Raw genomic sequence first — 21,679 nt, 5'->3', positions numbered from 1 at the left:
GCAGTTGCCTAGAGATAGCTACTGATTGCCCTTACCACATCTAGAGTGTGCAAAGACTCTTCTTCTGCGGACTGTGGGTCTGGAAAAAAGGATGGTAGGATTACATCTTGATTCAAATGGAATCCCGAAACTACCTTAGGTATAAAGGACCTATTAGGACGCATCACTACTCGGTCCTTATGAATAATTAGATAAGGTTCCTTGCTTGAAAGTGCTGCCAGCTCTGACACTCTTCTAGCCGAGGATATGGCTATTAAGAAGACTAATTTTTTAGTCAAAAGAACTAACGAAGCCTGATGCAATGGTTCAAATGGCTGTCCCTGCAATGCCGAGAGAACCAAATTCAGAACCCATGGGCATACCAAGGGTTTGACTGGTGGCCTTAACCGCATGGCCCCCTGAATGAAAGCCCGGACAAGAGAATGTGACGCAAGTGGCTTCTGGAAAAACAGACAAGGCTGAAATCTGAACCTTGATAGTGCTTACAGCAAAATTCTTTTCTAGGCCTGACTGGAGGAAAGCCAAGATCCTGCTAATGACATACTTTCTAGGATGCCATCCCCTGGGTTCACACCAAGAAACATATGCCTTCCAGATTTTGTAGTAGATAAGCCTGGAGGCCGGCTTTCTGGCATTGACCAGAGTAGAAAGGACTGACTCCGAGAGTCCACGTTCTTTCAGAATGTGGGTTTTATCAGCCAAACCGTTAAATTCAGACTGTGTAAAGCAGGATGGTAAATTGGACCCTGCGAGAGCCAATCTGTCCGGAGAGGAAGGATCCAAGGCCTGCCTACTGCCATTTTTATGATCTCTGCGTACCAAGGTTGCCTGGGCCAAGCCGGGGCTACCAATAGAACCAACTTTGTTTCCCTTTTGACTCTTCCCAGGAACCGTGACAGAAGCAGGAAGGCATAGATTAGATTGTACCGATCCCAGGGAATTATCGGAGCATCTGACCCCTGAGCAAGTACGTTCCTTGTCCTTGACACAAACTTGTCCAGCTTCCTGTTGAATCTGGACGCAAACAGGTCTACGTCTGGAGTGCCCCATTTGTGACATATGGTCTGAAATATGTCGGGGTGTAGAGCCCATTCTCCTGGGCATAACTGTTGGCGGCTTAAAAAGTAAGCTTGCCAATTTTCCACTCCTGGAATGAAGACTGCAGAAAGGCATGGAACATGCCTCTCCGCCCAAGCAAGTATGCGATTCACCTCTCTCTGTGCATCCAGACTTTTGGTGCCACCCTGGTGATTGATATAAGCCACAGCTGTGGCATTGTCGGACTGTATTCGAACAGAGTGACCCTGTAGTCTGCAGGACCAGTACATGAGGGCCATATAAACTGCCCGAATTTCCAGAATGTTTATGGGCAGTAGCTTTTCGGTCACGGACTATTTCCCCTGCGTGCATACCTCTTCCAACACTGCTCCCCAGCCTGTCAGGCTGGCATCTGTAGTTACAATCTTCCATGGAAGGGGAAGAAAAGTTTTGCCTTTCAGCAGATTCTTGGTCTGTAACCACCAAATGAGACTCCTGCGTATCCCTGGGGATAAACACATAGGAAGATCCAAGGCCTGGGGCTTCTTGTTCCAAGCCGCAAGGATGCACCTCTGCAAAGGCCTTGAGTGAAACTGGGCGAATGGAATGGCCTCGAAAGAGGGGACCATTTTCCCTAACAGTCTCAAACACATCCGAATGGGGGAAGTCCTTCTGCTCAGTATTAGGTGAACCAGAGCCCCTATAGCCATGGCCTTTGGCCTGGGTAGAAACACCCTGCCCTGAGCAGTATCTATGATCATGCCCAGATACTCCAACTTGGTAACAGGCTTCAGGGGTGACTTTTCTAGATTTATAATCCAACCTAGGTGTTTCAAGTGTTCTAATGTTTTGATAACACTGTGGTTCAAGAGTGCTACTGTCTGCTCTATGAGTAGCAAATAGTCTAGATAAGCTATCACGGTTATGCCCTGAGCTGTTAGGTTTGCCAAGAGAGGGTCTAGAATCTTTGTGAAGACTCAAGGAGCTGTAGCGAGACCAAAAGACAGGGCCACAAATTGAAAATGGCGCTGATCTACCGCGAACTTTAGATATTTTTGGTGTGCAGGAAATATTGGCACATGAAGATATGCATCCTTGATATCTATTGATGCCATAAACTCCCCCCCTTGCAAGGAAGATACCACAGAGCGTATTGACTGCATTCGGAAAGACCGAATGTGCAGAAACCGGTTCAAATCCTTTAGATCCAGGATAGGTCTGACATCTCCATTTGGCTTTGGAACGGTGAAGAGATTAGAGTAAAACCCTGAACCCTGTTATTTTGGGTCCACTTCCACTATCACCCCCTGGTATAGTAAGTTTTTGCTTTACTGGATCCTTGACCTTAGGAAGCGAGATGGTGGAATCTCCTGGAACTCTAGCTTGTAGCCCAGAGATATTGAGGAGGTTACCCATTTGTCCCGAATCTCTTCCCGTCAGGCTGTAAACTGCAGGAGCCTTCCCCCCACTCGGCCGAGTGGGGGCGCTCCTTCACAAGGAAGTTTTTGAGCTTTCGCCCCCAAGTCTTTTTCTGCCCCTGGGCGTGACCTTGGGCCTTTCCTCTAGAGGGAGGTTGGGAAGGCCGTCACCACTGCTTAGAGCTTGATGCTCCGGGAGAAAGAGAATGCCTAAATGATGGACGCTTGTTCTTTTTGATTGGTAGGAGAGTAGATTTACCCCCTGTAATCTTTTGGACGAATTTATCCAAGTCCTCCCCAAATAAGCATTCCCCTTTAAACGGGAACCCAGTCAAATATTTTTTACATGACAGCTCAGCTGCCCAATTTTTTAGCCACAGGGCCCTTCGCATGTGTAGCAACAGGAGAGACAAACGAGATGCTTGTTGGACAGAATCCAAAATCGCATCAATTATGAAACACAGAATTTGAGGAATTTCTGCATAATTCTCCACTTCCTCACTGAGAAGAAGGCCAAGCATCTGCTTAACCTGTTCCTTGAGGAACTGACACAACCCTACAGCTGCGACTGTAGGTTGCACTACAGCGCCAGCCATGGAAAAGGAGACTTTCAATAACGTTTCCAGCTTCTTATCAGTTGGATCCTTAAATACCTGAGCATTATCCAAAGGACAGGTCGGGTTTTTATTCACACAAGAAACAGCCGCGTTCCGGGAAGGCGGAGCTATGACGTAGGAGACAGGCGTCCGTCCGGACCTCCCGAGGGCCTCGCTCTGTCTCCCTCCTCCTCCATGCTCCTCCGTACATCCGCGGCTGGGCCGCGGGCCATCTAGAGCGGCTCGCCGTGGCTCTGCGCCGCTGCACTCACCTGCAACGATCCGGGCTGACCCCCTCCGACCAACGCAGCTGCAACGTAGGACAGCGGGCTTTTTTATCCCAGTCTCAGCATCCGCCTCGGAAAACAGCGGCAGATCACCGCGGAACGCTGCTACACGCCAGGTCGAGACCCGGGCTGCATCCCCCTCTCAGAAAGCAAAGATCCCTGCCTGAGCTCACCGGCCCACAGTGAGAGGCTGGTTGTCCCAGTGAGCTACGCAAGCGGTAAGACAAGCTGTTTAATGGGGTGCAGGGGTTGTTCTTGGCAGATCGGATGGGGGCACGGACAGTATGCTGGATAAGGGGATATATCCCCTGTAAGTAAGCTGGATCCCAACCCACCTCTTCCTCTTCTATAAAGGATCAAATTTGATTGAAGGAAGTTCCTTTAAGGATAATATCCCTTTCTGAAAACACTCCTAGAATTAATGATGAACTCTATGCTATCAGAGGTGAATAAAAGGGAATAAAGGAAAAGGAAAAGGAACTGTTATCTGAAGGGTGCACTATCTGCTTCCCGTCCTCCTGACTATAAGGGTCAGTTTCATTTTTCATCTACATGTATATAGCTAATAACAGCTGCAGGAGGAAATCGGCCATGTTTAAATAGTAGACGCAGGAGGAACATAGATATTGCTGTAAGGGCCCGGGCTATGGGCTGTGACTGCTTGACTGCTAGACCTGAACTTTACGGATATCAGGAGACTGTTGGGGAACACCTTTAATGGCCTAAAGAGTGCTCATATTAGCTATACCTTACAGATGTTATTAATTATCAGCTGATTAACATAGAAGGGTGGCTGCAGGGCAGCAAAGAACATTTTCTTACTACTTGCACTCTCTTAATTAATATGATATGAATTACCTGTTGTATGGTTATTTGGAAGCGAATAACGCCTGAGGAATCAAGACAAGAGGACTTATTTGTTAGCGAATAATAAATTTCTCTCTTCCCCTTATCTACCTCCCCCCCCCTCCCCCTTTTTTTTTTTTTTTTTTTTTTTTTGAGATATTGGAGTTAATGTAATGTAATTGGTCTCTTTAAATTAACCGCAACAACATTGTGACTGCTGTTTTAGGGGTAGACGCTCTTATGACGGGGGTATTATAAAGATCTACAGCGATTTCTGAGTAGGAGGAAGGGAGATTTATTTGGCGAGGATGAGAGGGAAAGCAGGTAAAACAAATAAGCCATTGACCCCTGTTGTAAGCCCAGTTGGAATTCAAAGGTATATGGCTGCGAACACCAGTATAAGGGTAAAGGATGAGGTTGATAGCCCTAGGATAGAGAAACCACCCCGCTTAGGTCCAAGTAGACAGAAGGGGGAGGAGAGTAGGGGGGCAAAAAATTTAGCTACTAAGTCAACCGAGGCAAAAAAAAAAAATAGTGCAAACCCACAAAACAGTGATTTAAGCCAGAAGGAACTCCAAGGAAAGGAGGGGTTAGTACCTCTGGAGGCAGGAGGGGTGGGTTCGGATACACAAGGGGAAACCCCCCAGCCCCCGCAAATGAGGGAGATGCTTTCGGAAATGTTCACGAGAATGGAGGCCTCTCTAAGGGCAGATATAGCAGCTATAAGGGGAGATATTGGCCTGGTCTTGGGGAGAGTGGAGGAGTTGGAAAATAGAGTAGAGTCCTACGAGCACAGAATAGATGAAATACTGGAGCAAGTAACAGCTCTTCGTAGGGGAAATAGAATAATTAGATATAAATTAGAAGACCAGGAAAATAGAAGCAGAAAGAAGAACTTACGAATAAAAGGCCTCCCTGAGTCATATAGCGCATCTACCCTTACAGAGATAGCCCAACATATTTTTAACCCCTTATTAGATAGGGAAGTTTCAACTCCACTGAAGCTAGATAAAATACATAGGATGACACGATCTTTCGGAGTCAGATCAGAAGCTCCAAGAGACGTCATAGTGAGATTCCACCATGTAACAGAGAGGATGCAGGTAATGAGAAAAGTTAGAACACAGCCAGGGGCGAGCTACGGGGATGTGGAACTGCAGATCTACTCCGATCTATCAGGAGAAACGTTGGGCAGAAGGACACGATTGAAACCACTAACGGAAATCTTGAGAGCAGCCGATATCCCATACCAATGGGGATTTCCGGCATGCCTCATAGGGAAGAAAGAGGGACGATCTGCTGTTCTACGTTTCCCGGAAGATCTTCAAGAATTTTGTGAGCGGTTGGGAATTCAACCTGCCCCACAGATAGAATGGGACAGTGAAGAGGAGCTGGGGGATGGGGGCAGCAGGACTCAAAGGAGTATGAGGCAGAAAGGCCCGAGCCCCTGGAGACGAAAGAATCCAATTATTTGAAGCTAAGATGATTAGAAGGAGGTTTCGGGAGGGGGGGGGGGGAGGGGACTGGAGGGAGGTTTGTGGGAGGTTTGGATGGACACAAGGGGTGAACCCCAAGGATACTATGGGGGAGAGGAGACCACAAATAATGGCCTGCCAGACCCAAAGGGCTTAACAGGAAAGGGGGGGTCCTACCCAGTCTTACGAGACGTTCTGTTATAGGACAAGGGGGGGAGGGGGGAGGGGGGGAGGGAGGGGTTTTTTCTTTTTTCTTTTTTTTCTTTGGGCTCTCACTCGGTCCTCCCACAGGGTTAGCAAGGGTAGTTTCTACCGGGTTCACTAGACGCCCCAAAATGGTGGGGAGAAGGGTCATTGAAAAAGAGATATGGTGATAGTCAATGTTATCACATATAATGTAAGGGGCTTAAACACAAAAATGAAAAGATATAGGGTAAATGACGAGTTATACCATATGGAAGCAAACATTGTGTGCCTCCAAGAGACGCATATAACATGCACCTCAAGGATTAGACTGAATTCGGTTAATTTTCCGGTATGGATCTATGGGGATTCCCCATCCTCATATTCGAGAGGGGTTGCTATAGGCTTTAGTAAAACAACAAGGTTTAACCTAGAGGACCGACTAGTGGACCCGGAGGGACGATACTTGTGTTTAAAAGGAATGCTGTTTAATCTTAAATGTACAATTGTCAATATTTATGCCCCAAATGAAAATGCTGGTACATTCTTGAAAAAAGTATTGAACAAAATAGAAGATTTTAAAGAGGGGAAATTAATCCTGGCTGGGGATTTCAACTGGAGTATGAACCCTAAAATAGACACCACAGCAGGGGGATCTAGGACATCTGAATACAAGCAGAGAATGTTTTCAAGGGCCCTAGCTGCATTCCAGCTACAGGATACCTGGAGAGTATTGCACCCAAAGGGCAGGGATTATACATGTTTCTCCTCGGTCCACGGTTCCTACTCTCGCATAGATTATATTTTTTTGGAACACTCATTTTTGTCGGCCCTTAAGAAAGCGGAAATAAAAATAAGAACAGTGTCTGATCACGCGCCAGTTAAGATTCAGTTGGAGGTAGGGGAGGACCAGGGACCGAGGATGAACTGGAGATTGAACGAATCACTGTTACAGGACAAGGACTCTGTAAGTAAGATTGAGCGAGAATTGGAACAATTTTTTAGATTAAATGACACACCAGGAATCTCCAGCCCTATATTATGGGAAACGCACAAAGCAGTTATAAGAGGAACATTAATAGGGATTGGAGCGGGGAAAAAGCGGGAGAGAGAGAGGAGGAAAACCCTACTGTACGAAGAAATCCAGAGACTGGAATTGAGTAGTAGACCAAGGGGACTCCAAGATACTCAGGACTTAGTAATAAAAAAAAGAGAACTAGAAGATTGCCTAGAGCAGGACAGGGAGGCCGCTTACCACATCCTGGGAACAGAGAAATATCAATGGGGAAATAAATCAGGTAAATGGCTGGCCAGGAGGGTCAAGGAAAAAAAAAGTAAAACCTTTATCCCAAAAGTGAGAAATGATAGTGGGGTTATACAAAATATGCCTGAGGACATAGTGAACACGTTCTATACATACTATAGGGCCCTCTATAATATTCAACAACAAGACAATATAGGGAATACTGGAAGGGAAAACATAAAAGATTACTTGAAAGGGGTAGATATCCCCAGGGCTAAACACATAGAAATGGAAGCATTAGAAGCCCCAATATCAAAGACGGAAATTGAGTGGGCGATTAAAAATACAACCAAGGGGGGTTGCCCGGGACCAGACGGCTTCCCGATTTTATATTATAAGCAATTTCAAAAACAGCTGGTCCCAAAATTATGCGACTATTTTAATGCAGTGGGGAGAGATGGAAAATTTCGAGATGAGACATTACTGGCACATGTGGTCCTGATACTGAAACAGGCAAAGGATCCGCTTGCGGTGGAAAGTTATAGACCAATTTCCTTGCTGAATTCAGATATCAAACTTTTTGCAAAAATCATATCTGAACGATTAAGACCTCATGTGCCAGAATGGATACAGCAGGACCAGGTTGGATTTATTCAAGGGAGAGAAGGGCGAGATAACGTATTAAAGACCATTATGTTAAGCCAGGAAACCATAAGGCAGGGCACCCCCACGATACTCATGTCTATAGATGCTGAAAAGGCATTTGACAGGGTTAGCTGGGGGTTCCTATTTGAAGTGTTGGAACGATATGGAATAGGGGAGAGGATGAGAGGCTGGATAGAAGCGTTGTACACTCAACCTAAAGCGAAAATTAGAATAAACGGGGCCCTGTCCTGCCCCCTGGAATTGCGCAACGGGACAAGACAGGGCTGCCCGCTTTCCCCACTATTATTCATATTGTCATTAGAACCCCTCATGTCGGCAATTAGGAAGAATCAAAATATCCATGGAATACGAGTTGAAGGCAGGGAATACAAGGCCGCTGCTTTTGCAGATGACCTCCTGCTTTATATCTCTAGCCCTGAAACCTCCATACCGGCGATTACGGAAGAACTGTTAAAATTTGGGGAAGTCTCAAATTTTAAGGTTAATGCAACCAAATCTGAAATCTTAAACTTAAATATACCAGCAGAAGAACAGAGAATTCTCCAAGCTAAATTCCCTTTTAGGTGGTGTAGGAGGGAGCTAGTCTATTTGGGAATAAGGTTGACGGCAGCGTTGGGCGATCTGTTCGAGGTCAATTATATCCCCTTATTAAATAAAATTAAACAGCAACTGGATAAGATCCAATATAAAGCGCTATCATGGATAGGGAGAATAAACGTAGTTAAAATGTTTATTCTACCAATGTTTATATACACATGCCAAATGGTCCCCATACTGTTACCACAGGGCTATTTAAATAAATTAAGAACTTTGGTTAAAAGATTCATATGGAAAAAAAAAGCTGCGAGGGTGGCTCTTAATATCCTGACAAGAAGCAAAGGTAGAGGAGGGTTAGCAATGCCCGATTTTAAAAGATACTATGAGGCTATAGCAATTTCTCGAATCACAGATTGGATACACAATAAAAAGGGGAAGGACTGGGTGGAACTAGAAATAAAGTTGAGTAGAAGGGAATTAGGGGGGATAATATGGATACCTGCAAAATATAGAGAACTAGGGAATAGCACAAATTTACTGACAAAAGGTTTTTTTCGAATTTGGGACACAATAAATAAGAGACATAACTGGGAACACAACTCACCACTAATCCCACTACTGGACACTAAATTTTTTTTACCAGGTCAAGAGGAACACATATATTATAGTAGCTGGGCTAAAAAAGACAATATTAAGCTACAGGATGTTATGGAAGGGAATAGGTTGTGCACATATGAGGAAATTATAGGGAAGTGGGGACACAAGCCACTAGACAAATGGAGATATTCACAGCTGCACTACTTTACTCAGTCTTTAACACAACCACTACGGGGTAAGGAGCACCTAAGACCACTAGAGAAGTTGGTAGAGAACTGCCATTGCCTGGTAAAAAGGATCTCAAAAATATATGAGATCCTAACAGATGTAGGTGAGCAAAAGTACCCCCCATATCTGGAGAAGTGGGAAAGGGAAATTGGATCTCTAGATAACGACCTCTATAGAAATAGGATTATTAGACGGACCTACTCGGTAGCTAAAGATTCACAAACTAGAGAGATGTCATATAAACTTTTAACAAGGTGGTATATAACCCCACAGCAAGGAAATAAAATTAGGAGTGAGACCCCCTCAACGTGTTGGAGAGGCTGTCCAGTGGTGGGTACTTTTGCCCATCTATGGTGGGAATGTCCCAAGATCCAGCTTTTCTGGGAGAAAATTATAAAAGCGATTTTGGAAATAACAGGAGAAGGGATTAGGAGAGACCCCTGGGTATGTTTATTCCACGACCCGGAAAAAGGAGAGAGAGAGTATGCGCAGTCTCTGGTCCCTGGTTTATTGAACTCTGCCAAGGCTCTGATACCGAGAAGGTGGAGGAATCCCGACCCTCCATTCATGAAAGAGTGGGTAGAAAGATTAGAAAGTATACGAAAGATTGAGGAGACCATGTTTAAATTGGACAATTTGGAAGAGAGATATCAGAATAAATGGCGACCCTGGATACAATTTCGAAAATCTGAAAGCTATTTGAACTTGCTTGAATGTTAGGAAAACTCTCTGGGTAAGGACCGAGTGAGGGGGGGAGGGGGGCGGGTGAGGTATAAGGATGAGTATTTGTAAAGAAATGTTGATGTTTTGATTACTATGCTTAATAGTTTATATTTGTAAAGCTTGAAAAATTTGGAAAATAAAGAATAAATAAAAAAAAAAAAAAAGAAACAGCCGCATCGACAGATGGGACCCCCCATTTCTTTGTGAAACTTTCCTCCAGAGGATAAAGCATAGAAAACCTTTTAGGAGGAGAAAACAGTTTATTGGGATGTCCCCAATCCTCATACAACAATTTATCCATTAAGGGATGAATTGGAAAGGAAAAGGCAGTCTGTGAAATTCTCCTGATCACCAGGGCAGAAACAGAGGATGTAGTGGCCTCAGCAGCGGGCATTCTGAAAGTGGTACGCACCAATTCAGTGTAATATTGAACCTGCTTTCTGAGTGCCTGGGAGGAGGGAACTCTTTCCTCTTCCTCTGATTCATCCGACTGCTCTTGATCCTTATCCCATGATAGGGATCTCTCCTCATTGTCAGAGGTGTCATAGAAAGAGGAATTTCAGCAGAGGGAGGGGAACTACCCCTTTTTCTATTTTTCAGGGAAGCTGAAATAAAATTCATAAATCTCCCTTCAAAACCCTCCAATGTAGCCTTAAAGTGGTTGTAAACCCTTACAACCAACTTTGACCTACAGGTAAGCCTAGATTAAGGCTTACCTGTAGGTCCAAGAAATATCTCCTAAACCTACACGGTTTAGGAGATATTTTCCGAAAGACAGGCACCGCTGTCTACGGCGCATGCACCGTAGACAGTGGCGCACAGGCGCACTGAGCGCGCCGCTGTCAATGGCGATATGCCGTAAGTGGCGGCTCCTGTGCGCATGCGTGGGAGTGACATCATCGCGGCTTCGCCGAATGACAGTGGCGGAGCAGCGAGACCCACCGAGAAGATGGATGCGCCGGACTACAGGGGACAGCAGTGACTTTGCTGGCTCCTGTGTCAGGTAAGTGACACATAATGGACTACTATGCGATGCATAGTAGTCCATTATGCTTTACCTTTGCAGGGAATGAAAGAGGAAGTAAACTCATCAGGGTTTACTTCCTCTTTAAGGGAGTCTTCAGTGACATACGCTGGGGCTGAAACATTAGGAGAGGCTGCAAAACCTGACAGGGGCACTGACTCATCCTGTGAGGCTGGCTCCAGTCTTGCAGGGGGGATGGTAACCTACAGGCATCTTTAGGACCCCTAGACCTAAGCTGTGATTTACCAGTGCCCTTATTACCTCCCCCTGAGACCCTCTTACGAGGAGACATAGTCCTAAGCTACAAAGCAGAGGTACTAGTACAAAAGTGCAATCACTGTTGTGCTACAAGTCTCACAATAAACATATATGCTTAACTGCACAACCTGATGCTGAGTGGGTGTCTTAGGTTTGCCTGGATCTGACCCCTTAGGATGCTTACTGCCCACAGCTCTGTGTCATCCGCTTACAGATCCCTGGCGTTCTGGGCTTGTTAAAATTGCCGATTTGGCGCCTGCGCAGTGAAGCATCATGCACGCCGGCGTGCACGGCCCCGTAACCACACTCCCCTCTTTATTTTACTATAGGAGCGCAAGCGCTCGCGCACGAGGACTGCCGGCGTCCGAGGGGGAGGAAGAGGACCACATGCTGAGCTACCGCGAACTTTAGATATTTTTGGTGTGCGGGAAATATTGGCACATGAAGATATGCATCCTTGATATCTATTGATGCCATAAACTCCCCCCCTTGCAAGGAAGATACCACAGAGCGTATTGACTGCATTCGGAAAGACCGAATGTGCAGAAACCCCCAGACTACGTGGGTCCTCTGTTTTATCTTTATTGTGGCAGAGCCTGCAATGGAGGATGTGAGCCATCCGGACACTGGCTTCACACACCTAGAAAATTACCACTGCCTTGCTAAAGAAGCTGAGGGTTAAGGTTATGGTCTCCAGACCTAAACCCTATTGAGCATCTGTGGGGCATCCTCAAACGGAAGTTGGAGGAGCGCAAGGTCTCTAACATCCACCTTATTTTGAGGGGGCAGCAAATTTACACTGTTAAACAAGCTGTACACTCACTGCTTTACATTGTAGCAAATTGTAATTTCTTCAGTGTTGTCACATGAAAAGATATAATAAAATATTTACAAAAATGTATGGGGTGTACTCACTTTTGTGAGATACTGTATATACTATAGACCCCTTACCCTGAAAGAGGTTCTGAAGAGCAGACTTAGCACGTAGCAGTGCCGCATGGGTTATCATAAAATTTAGCCAGTGCCTTAAAAAGAGAGAGGAGACTGGCCAAGTCCTTGTTTTCCTGCTCCATAAGCCAAAAGGCCTAAGCTCGAGGCTCCCCTTGTTGAAGACATTACAGTATCCACTTTGGTCTGTTCATCAAAAAAGATTCTTGGGCGCAAAGAAAAGTACAAGAGGCAAGCACTGTGGAAAACTCTGAACCAACTGTGGTCCCCTGAAAAGAAAACACAAAGAGGTATCTTGGGTTCTAATGTAATTGGCATAGCTGTGGCAGTGGCTGCAGTAGCTCTGATGGGCTGGTCAGGGATTGGATATGTGCCTCAAGCTGAAAGTAGCCCCTCTGAAATTCCTGTAGAGAGATCATCAGTTCAGATATCTGCTTACAGAGTCCATTGAGTGGGGAGCTGTCTGCAGTAGCTGGCTCTCTCCTATTGTTATGGTAACCCACTGAGAGGTAACAGGGCCCTCAAGATCACCCCACTGAGGGTTAAGAGAGGACAGGAAGGTTATAGTGTGGAGACAGTGCATTAACGTTTGGAAAAAGTCAGATCCAGGCAGGGGACGTAGACAGGCAAGAGAGTTTTTAGTTCCAGGTGAAGGATGTAAGCAAGCAGCAGGCAAGAGAATCCAGATCAGGAATGAAACAAGCAATCAGATGTATATTTTAGGTATTTTGCATAAAACGATGTAGCTAGAAAGAAGATGCAGCATCAGCCCCTTCCAGGACTGATGCCTAAATACCCCACTGTGTCACAGGACATATGAAGCATTGTTTTAAGCAGGGATAGGCTGAATACCCTCCAATTCGGTTTGCACCAGAACATGTGAACAGGCATACAATTTGTGTGAACATGCAAACCCTATTAAAGTCTATGGGACATGAACATGGAAAATCAAAAGTGAGAATTTTAAAGACTTGTATGCAAGTTATTGCCATAAAAAGTGTATGGGGGGCCTTGGTACTGCCCTAGGGGACATGTATCAATGCAAAAAAACGTTTTTGAAACAACCGTTTTTTCAGGAGCAGCGATTTTAATAATGCTTAAAGTGCAACAATAAAAATTAAATATTCCTTTAAATATCCTGCCTGGGGGGTCACCTTAGGCTGTCTGCAAAGTGGCACATCTGTGTGATGTGTTTTACAGTGCTGCAGCAAAATAGCATTTCTAAGAAAAAAAAAATTCATTTAAAATTGCTCCTGGCAATATAGTTAAAATATAGTTAAAAATCAATGAAAAAATCAGCATGGCCCCCCCCCCCTAAGTCCTTACCAGGCTCTGCAGGTCTGGTATGAATTTTAAGGGGAACTACACACCAAAATTTTGAAAAATACAGTGCGGGGAACCCCCCAAAATCCATGCCAGGCCCTTACCTAAGCATGCAGCCTGGAGGACAGGATGGGGGGGGGCAAGTGAGCACCGCCCCCCTCCTGAATCATACCAGGACACATGCCTTCAACATGGGGAGGGTGCTTTGGGGTCGAACATTGGGACCATCCCTAGTTTCAAGGAGCCCTGAATGTCCTGACAAGGATTCTCTAAGCACCACTGGAAATACTGCCAATAAAACTGCAAGTATTGGAAGCCCTGGCACGGATTCCACAAGCAGCATTGGAAATACTGCTGCTGAGCAACTGCTATCAAATTGTTACTCAATGATGAGAGTTCAATACTGGTTCTAAATATAGATCGGTGAAGTCACTGTTTTCTCCATCCAAGTTTTATCCTGTGTTGTGCCCTCATGAAGGGTGAGTGTTGTTACCCCTGAAACACGCTGGCTCTTTTTTTATAAACTTTTTCTACCAACAATTCTCTTTCATCTGGGTTTAGTCTGGTGCCCCTTTCTATATTTCTGTATTGTCTGAACTACTATTGGGTGGCCATCAAGGGAAGTCCGGCGAGAAGACCCCCAAGACAAAAGAAGACCCCCGGAGCTGTGCAATAAATAATTTTAAACCCTTGTGTTGTGTTTTTCTTTTTACATTTTTTTCACAGGTGAATGGGTAGGGGAACATTGTACCCCATACTTATTCACATAGGGTGGGGGGCCGGTATCTGGGGCCCCCTTATTAAAGGGGGCTCCCGGATTCCGATAAGCCCCCCACCCGCAGACCCCGACAACCAACGGCCAGGGTTGTCGGGAAGAGACCCTTGTCCTCATCAACATGGGGACAAGGTTCTTTGCAAGGTGCTCGTCCCCACCCCCTTTCCTGACCGGCTGCATGCTCGGATAAGGGTCTTATATGGACCTTGGGGGGGACCCCCACGCCGTTTTTCCAGCGTAAGGCTTCCCCTTTAAGTCCACACCAGGTGACGGGGCCAGCGACGTGTCAATCTTGCCGCCGAAAGCGGCACAATTACTTCCTTCGCTAGTCCCGGCTACCTGGAGCCACGTTCAAAATGAACTGACTTTCCTCCATGTGTGGGCAAGTCCGTTAATTTCAAAAGTACGGCGGACTCCCGCCATAGTTCGGTGGACCTAGTCCGGCGGAAAAGTCCGGTCATGTGTGGGCAGGTCCGCTCGTTCAGAAAGTCCGGCGGACTTTCTGGCGGTTTGTCCGCCAGACTATGTCCGCCGGAAAGTCTAATCGCGTGTATGCGGCATAAGAATGTATTAAAAAAATCCAAGTAGAAACACACCCGTTCTAATACGGTCAGACAATCTCTCATGGTCAACTAACTATTAATGGACCCTTTCCTTTTTTTAGCAAAAAAAAAGAAAAGCATTTGTAATCTTTTTAGGCAGTTTAACATTATTAATTAATATTAATTAATATTATTAATACCTTACTAACAAGCTATTATGCCTCTCTGCAGAAACACCAAGGAGGTTTTACCATATGCAGCCCCCTCATATACAAAAGCACGGTAAATAGTATTTACATTTACAGGTGAATACAGAGTATAAATGTACCAAGACCTTTTTCATATTTTTGGACAGAGTGGAGGAAGTTTAAAATCCTTTTCAGCTTTTAATTGTCTGAGGCCTGAGGAATGAAGAAAATTATCCTCAATAACATCAAAGAGAACAGTAAAACTGACAAACAGTCTTACCCTTATTTATTCCAAAAACTAGAGAAAAATATGTTTTGGCTAGAGATACACTTTAAGTTTACCCTTTGAGATATAGTGGCACTCAGTTTCATTATGCCTGCATGGTTATGCTGTAATAAAATAAATTAAATTAATCAACAGGTGGCTCCCTACCGAACAAAGAAGGCGAAAGGGAAGGCCAGGAACCTTTTTGTTTGTAATGGTTCTAGTAATTTGGATTGTCCAGTAAAAAAAAATTCAAATATTTATTTCTGATCATGCAGTTAAGAAGCATTCTTGATCTTGAGCTCTAAGATGGTGATTTTCTGTCAATGTTTAGCATGTGAAACACAAATATACTATAAATTAGATAATTAACAGCATCAGCTTAAATTAAACTGCCAAAAAAAAAAAACACCAACTTTTACAACCCTGCGTACAAGATATTAAGTCAATGCAAAACATGGAACTGCAAACATAACCGTTTTTATTGGGAAGATGTTAAAAAGTTAATGAAAAAATATTACACATATAGACTGCAATGTGTTTAGGATGGGGATTTATGGTGGGCTTATTACAGTGCTCTGCACTGGTCGGATTGCATAATAATAAATATGTATTAACTTCTGTACAGAGTAAGCACCTATAATAAACTCTCTGCTTTGTAATAAGCAAATATAAATGCTAGATTATCATAAATACCTGGCTCTACAGAGCAATTTGCTATCAGAATTTGTGATGTGTTATTTATGAAAATTGTCATCCGGAAAGGAAAAAAAAAAATGGATGTTTTTCCTGGGACTAGAAAATAATACTGCTGCACAGGAATCTATGATTTGTTGTGAATTTGCTCTATCTTCAAAAGATGGAAAAAAATGAAATGCTCCAGAGATGAGCCCTCTCTATTTTTTTAATGAAAGGCTGTATAATATATTTTCAGTATGGTTGCTGCAGCTGTCAAGGAGAGAGTCTCGGCTCAGCTCCATTATGGGAGAAGCAATACCCCATCCTATGGCATTGAGTTCCACAGAGGGGCCAGCCCTGATTGACAGCTTGTCACTATGACGTCTTATTCCATCTCTGTTATGGAGAAAATTAATGTCACACCACCAGCCTTATGACTCGCTGTCATCTTAGAAGCGCTCACCTTTTATCAATGCTCTAAATAACATTTCAAGCCCATCGTCTCACAGTGGACAATCCGGTCAAGGGACATTAAATCGGATGACTGTGAAATGTCATAATAGAAATCGAATGCTAACAACTTCTTTTCTAAACTAGCTCCTACGGTTTTTAAACTGTGACAAGGGGAACCAAGGGTTCAGCACACCCGTTCTGAAAAGGTCAGACAATCTCTCTTGGTCTGCTAACCATTAGTGGACCTTTTCCTTCTTTTAGCAAAAAAAGAAAAGCATTTGTAATCTTTTTAGGCAGTTTAACATTATCACTTCAAGATATAATGTCCCTTTTAATGCGTAGGGCTTTGTCTTTGAGCCAGGAACAGGCTAAATAGCGTCTAATACTGTCATTTCCCAGGACTTTTCGATCAGGATGTAGGGTCAGCTCATTAGATGTTTCATTCAAGAACATCTCATAGGTTTACAGATCCCGGTGAGTGAAATAGCACATAAATAAATTCTATTTTAGTCGGGGCATGATAATTTATAGAGGTTTTCATAAATGGCACATGGGGATGGAGGGAGAGAAGCAGATAAAACAGACAATCAATAGAAATGATGGCAATTGTGTAATTATTGTAAGAGGCTTAGCCATCTGTTTCTGCTCTTCAGTACAGTATGTATGGGTCATTGGCCAGGAAAAAAATATGGCAATTATAACACAGGCAGGCTTGCAGTACAAACATTTGTAACAAAGGTGTCCTGCCTGACCCGTACAAGTGTCTGTTAGCAAAAAGTTAAACCTATTTTCTGTAAGCTTCCCATTACTGATGTGTATGCATAGTGCACAGCATTCGGTCTACACATACAAAACAGCGGATGGCAAAATGTAAGACGAAAAGGAAAACAGGTATCAGCTTACATGTTGAATCTCTCTGCAATAACATAAGACAGACTCTAGTTTCATTTGATGGTTGTTGAAAGTACTTTTTCATTCATTTTATTGTCATTTTGTAGTTCAACTAAAAGTAAAAAAAAATTCCCAGCTGTTTCTGACCTGCTTATATTTACTTCTAGATTAAAGCCTGGCATATCAAATAGTGTTAATAATAGAGTATCATTATACTGCATTTTAATGGTTGTAAAGAAATACCAAAATTTACTTCCCAGAAGCACACAGAACAGAGATGTACAGGTTCTCTATAATGCAACACAACATTTATTTAAAAGTTTTTATATAAGCTAGACAGATAATTTAAAGTTAAATGTTGTCCTCCACCCTCTCTGCCAGTCCCTCCATTGGTTCCCACTCACCCAAGAAATAAAATTCAAAGTACTAGCAATAACTTACAAAGCCATCCATAACTCTGCCCCAGCTACGTCACTATCACATCATGGCTCCCCCTTCCCCTGTCGGGATCTTGAGGTTATTTTGTGTTTTTGTCCAGCTACATCACTAGCCTGATCTCAAAATATTAACCACGTCACTCTCTTTGGTCCTCCCAATATGCCCTGCTCTCAAGCTCCCTTGTCAAGTCCTCCCATGTGCTATCCATCTTTAGACGATCCCTGAAAACCCTTCTCTTTAAAGAAGTCTATCCTGCTTCTAACTAATACACTGTATTTTTCTTTCTCCATCATCTCATCCCCCCACAGCTATTACCTTTTGTATCAATTGACCCTCCCTCTTACATTGTAAGCACCAATGATCAAAGACCTCTGATTCCTCTTGAACCAAATTGTATTGTGACTGTAATATAATTTTGTAAAGTGCTGCACAAACTGTTGGCTGCTTTATAAATCATGTATAATAATAATAAAAATAAAGGTTAAAGTAACATTTAACATTAAAGTATAATTTTTTTTTTATTAATAAAAAAATAAACATGTTATACTTACCTGTTCTGTGCAATGCTTTTGCACAGAGCAGCCAGGATCCTTCTCTTCTGGGGTCCCCTGCTGGCACTCCAGGTTCCTACTCTCCAGTGACTGCCACCATAGAAAGTCCCTTTCTATGGGGGCACTCGGGTATGTTCGGTCCAGAGCCGCCCTGTCTTTGTCCATTGACACATACTACCACATTGTCACAGCATTTGATAGACAGCAGCAGCAGCCAATGACTCCCACTGCTATCAAGCTGCCCAGTGAGGAGGGAGACAGCAGCAAGAGCCTCTTCTCTTGTGCACATCACTGGATCAGAATCAGGCTTAGGCAAGTTTATAGGGGGGCTGGAGGGATCCTACAGCACTAAAGATGTTTTACCTTAATGCAGAGGATGCATAAGGGTAAAAAAACCTTAAGGTTTTGCTTTTTTGTTTGTTTTGGGAGCATGTAAAGCATTGCTCCAGCAATCAGCAGATCACTGATGCCATGTAGGTCTCCTGAATATCTGTCAGTGTATCGGCTTGCTCATACCTCATATGAGGAAGCAGATACATTCTAACAGGAGGACTCAATGACCTCCTGTGCATGGTAGTTAAAGCGGAAAAGTGGAATTTCTGCTTTAAGCACTCCTCGCCCCCTTTAATGCCACATTTGGCACGTCCTTTTTTTGGGGGGGAGTGGTTGCCTAGTTTTGAGTGGGACTTCCTGTCCCACTTTCTGCTTCCAACTTTGGGCCGCCTAAGCGACTCCTCCTCTCCCACTAGGCAGCTCCTACCTCACGTCAATCTTCTGGGACACGTCACAGGTCCCAGAAGATTGCCTGTCCACTCGGAGAGAGCATCGCGACTCGCACATGAGCAATGCACACCCGGCCATGAAGCCGCAAGCTGTCATGGCCGAGTGCCCAGTTTCAATGGCAGTGCCGTGGAGAGGAGGTGGAGAGGAGCACGACTCAGTGCAGCCGCATCACTGGACCATGGGACAGGTGAGTGTCTGTTTATTAAAAGTCAGCAGCTTTTTGTAGCTGCTGACTTTTATTAAACTAAAAAAAGCTTGGAACTTTGCTTTAATTAAAAACTACAAGCCGACGGCCACAAAGGCTGCCAGACTTTGTAGTTTTCCATTCATAGAGGACTGTGTGATGAGTGCTACCTTGCTGACAGCTGAATGTAAACCAAAGAATTGCCGGCAATAAAAAAAAACAGTGTGGTGTCCCCCCCACCCCAAATCCATATAAGGATTTTCGAGAGAATCCTGATAAATATCAAATCGGCAGTCCTTTTCCCCCAGTGGCAGTGTATGGCAAAGTTGGTTCCAGAGATGATAAGGATGGAAGGGATGATGATGATGAGGTCACTGATGCAACTTGGGTGCCGAGTAGAACAGAGGAGGAAAGTAAGGGGGAGGCACAACCCTAACGAGCAGGATGTCCTCCAGAGGCAGCCATCATGGAACAGCAGAGAGCAGCCAACCTATTACATCAGATTGTGAAGCTGTTATCTCCCGGCCTACTTCCCACAGCTCAACTGTATGGGCTTTTTTAGCACATGTGCAGCTAATCACACTGATGCAATTTGCAATCTCTTCTGCAAGCATATCAAGCATGGCAAAAACACAAGCCATTTGGGTACCACATGCTTGCAAAGGCATTTAACCTCCCACCTCTCAGCACGTTGGCAAGAGCACCTGAAAGCTTACCGTTCATGTCTACCCCCGCTATATCTCATGACCTCTCAGCACCCTCCACTGACAGGGATGATGGTATAGCAAAGGGTGTCACAGGTCCTTGCAACACATCTGCCAGCTGCACACTACCAGCTGTATAGCAGGCACATTTTTCTGCCCCAGCTGCTGCATTGAAAAAAAATACACTCCCTGCCCCCACATGCCCAGCATCCAAATTCCAGCTTGTTCAAATTGCTCGCTTTACAACTCCTGCCTATCTGTCAGGTGGATTCTGCCCCTTCCATGAATTTGGAGAAAGTGCTGTACCACAATGGCAGGTTCCCAGTCGCTATTTCATAGCATGTAAGGCCATTCCAGTTTCATACCATCATGTGGAAGGCAATGTATTGGCATCGTTGGGCAAGGCATTCAGCAGCAAGGTCCACCTTACTGCTTACATGTGGTCCAGCAAGCATGGTCAGGGTCATGGTCAGGGACAATATATTTTGTTCACAGCACACTGGATAACACTGCTTGCAACTAGGAAGGATACAGGACAGGGCTCAGTGCTGGAACTTGTTTTGCCGCCACGTCTCTATACAGCTGGTGGTGATGATGCTAGATCTGTCAGTTCCACCCCCTCCTCATCCTCCTCCATGTCCTCCTCTGATGAACTGTCATATGAACCATGCCCCCCTAAGCATTCAATAGGCTATTCAACAAGTCAGGCTAAAAGATGCCATGCAGTGCATCAGCTGGTCTGTCTAGGGCACAGGAGCCACACCGAAGCAGAGATTCTTTCAGCTCTGCAGGGGCAGGCCCAGAGGTGGATCACACCACGGATGCTTGAGCCAGGAATGGTAGTGTGGGATAAAGGCACTATCCTTCTGTCTGCCCTTCGACAGGGAAAGTTGACACATGTGCCATGCCTCAATTTGCTGGTGCATCATTTGTTAAACAGATACCCAGGTTTCCAAGATCTTTTAAGGCAGACCATAGGAGTCTGTAGTCAATTGGCTGAAATTCAGTGGGCTTTCCACCTGCCAAAAAACCCTCTAATTTGTGACATGCCCACCAGGTGTAACTCAACTTTGGCAATGCTGCAGCGGTTACATGTAGCAGAGGGCTATCAGTGAGTACCCATGTGAGTATTGCACAAGTACAGACTCAGGGGATCATGGCTTCTTTTCCCCACACCAATTGCTGCTGATAAAGGATGCATGCACTGCATTGTCACCATTTGAGGAGGCAACAAGGATGGTGAGCCGTAACAATGCATGCATCAGTGACACTATCCCTCTTGTGTTGCTGCTGGAGCAACTCTACGTGGCATTATGAACAGGGCACTCGAGGCAGAGCAGCGGGAGGAAGAGGGGGACTTACTTTTCTCTTAAGACCCGCTTTATGCAGACTAAAATTCTTGCGATGCCACAGAACACACAAGAGGAGAGGGAGGAGGAGAAGAATTCTGGCAGTTTTGGAGGCATTGAAGCAGAGGAAGACATAAGTCAAACCTTAAGAGATGGTTTTCAGTCCCCAGAAACCTTGAGAGTGGTACGTGGCTGGGAGGAAGCAGTAGTCCTCAGTGACCCGGAGGACTCTGCTTCTCATGCCTCTGCCAACTTGCAGTGCATGGGCTCCCTTATTCTTCAAAGCCTGCAAAAAGACCCAAGAATTTGTGGCATCAAGGAGAAGGATCATTATTGGTTGCCAACCCTCCTTGACCACTGTTATAAGAGGAAGTCTCAAAATAATTCTGCCCTTGCAGAGGGAGCACAGGATGAAATATCTTGAGGGCACCTTAAAGAGATGTTTATGTAACACCTTTCCAGACTTTGGTATGTTACAGTCTCATGGA

General features: G+C 44.6%; 1 protein-coding gene across 5 annotated transcripts in view; it reads right to left on the bottom strand.

The window, feature by feature from the left end:
• Positions 1–21,679, bottom strand: part of MCTP1 (multiple C2 and transmembrane domain containing 1) — a 1,143,431-nt gene that overhangs the window by 516,346 nt on the left and 605,406 nt on the right. The window lies entirely within an intron of this gene.

The sequence above is a fragment of the Lithobates pipiens genome, unplaced genomic scaffold (assembly GCF_037356315.1).
Source record: "Lithobates pipiens isolate NorthernLeopardFrog02 unplaced genomic scaffold, aLitPip1_a1.2 Scaffold_3, whole genome shotgun sequence".
NCBI lineage: Eukaryota > Metazoa > Chordata > Amphibia > Anura > Ranidae > Lithobates > Lithobates pipiens.
Note: the sequence above shows the minus strand (reverse complement) of the source record. Positions and strands in the feature narration are given on the sequence as shown.